The 1,505-nt window shown below is 39.5% G+C and overlaps 1 non-coding gene across 1 annotated transcript; it reads left to right on the forward strand.

Annotated features, from left to right (window-relative positions):
• Positions 1 to 574: 574 nt before the first annotated feature.
• On the forward strand, positions 575 to 680 carry LOC141411187 (U6 spliceosomal RNA). The gene has a single exon (XR_012436022.1). It is a non-coding gene; the product is annotated as a U6 spliceosomal RNA (small nuclear RNA).
• The last annotated feature ends 825 nt before the right edge of the window (positions 681 to 1,505 follow it).

The raw sequence follows: 1,505 nt of genomic DNA on the forward strand, positions 1-1,505 counted from the left end.
ATTGGAAAGGACACATGTAACAGAAGAGATTAAGAAGAGAAAAACAAACAAATCAGTTTATAATACATGTGTCATGTATATGACAGGAAATGAGTTCTCAAAGACATGGCTCTGAAGTTTAGCTTACATAGCATCTGCAATAAAGAAGAGTACATTTTTGGAGAAGCAAGTTTCTAGGTGTGGCAACTTGCTGGAAGGGAAATAAATGGCAGACAAGGTTGCTTTGTAAAGCTTGTTGACATAGAACTCCTCTGAGACATCTCTAAACCAAGAGATCACTCTAAACCCCTGAAGACCAAGGTGTCTTCAGTGGTTGGATTTTGCTCTCCTTTTCTCTTTGTAAATTCATGTCAGAGGTGGGCACAGATATATCCTGCATCTGCCTCTAGCTGAACAGTCTTTCTTGCGAAGGGTTTATAATATGGTGTGGACTCTTCTGCTTCCCCATGCCCTCTTCTGATTCTGCAATCTACCCTTGTGTTCTCATCACCTTGGTGCTAGGGTTTTCTTCTTACTATACATCAAATCTTTAAGGCCACAGTTTGTGCCTTCTTTCTTTACAAATTGTGAGGTGGTGCTCACTTCGGCAGCACATACAGTAAAACAGAAACATAGAGGTAAGGCCTGCATGGTCCCTGCACAAGGATGACATGCAAATTCGTGAGGCGTCCCATACTTTGGATGCCTCTTGAAACTATTTCAGAAATTGGGGGACAGGGATAAAGGAGAATGATGCAGGAGTGAATTTAACTATGATATATCATAAGAACTTTTGTGAATGTCACAATGTATCCCAGTACAATAATATGATAATAAAAAGGTTTTTTAAAAAAGCTGGTAAAAGGTACAAAAAAACCCCCAACAAATTATAAGGTGTATTCACATTATATCTCTCTCTGTGTGTGTGTGTATGTGTATGTGTGTGTGTGTGTATAGTAAAATGAAACACTAAAGGCCAAAATTTGGAAGAGTAATACATCCTTGAAGCCTTCAATGGCCTTCAATCTGCTGTAGTGCACATATGTGATTAGTCTTTATTGGGCCATATGGCAGAGGGGTGTCATTGTTTCAAAGGTGTTGTAACAAATTCATGCAACTTTGTAGGGTTACAAATTATTGATGGTTCTGCAAGTGAAATTAACAAATTCTTCTAATATGGCATTCATGCAAGGGGCACAGATAGAGCAACTCCCCATGATCAGGGCTGTTTATAGAGACTCTTCCTTCTGGGCTCAGAGTAAGGTTTTGCTTTCAACCCAGAGAACTAAGATGGATAAAGAACTGTGACTATTTGTGACTTGTCCATGGACCAATGACAGTCAGAAGACAACACATGGCTCTTCATGAACCTTCTCTCTGTTGCCACCATCAGCCAAGTTCTCAATGAGAGATAAACTAGGATTAGAAATCTCATCTCCATGTGTGCCTCTGTTCCCACATTAAGCCTACTTGTCAGCAAGAAATCAGGCTTGGATTAAGCCATTATGATTTTTTTTTCTCTAGCA

Source organism: Castor canadensis, chromosome 9 (assembly GCF_047511655.1).
Source record: "Castor canadensis chromosome 9, mCasCan1.hap1v2, whole genome shotgun sequence".
NCBI lineage: Eukaryota > Metazoa > Chordata > Mammalia > Rodentia > Castoridae > Castor > Castor canadensis.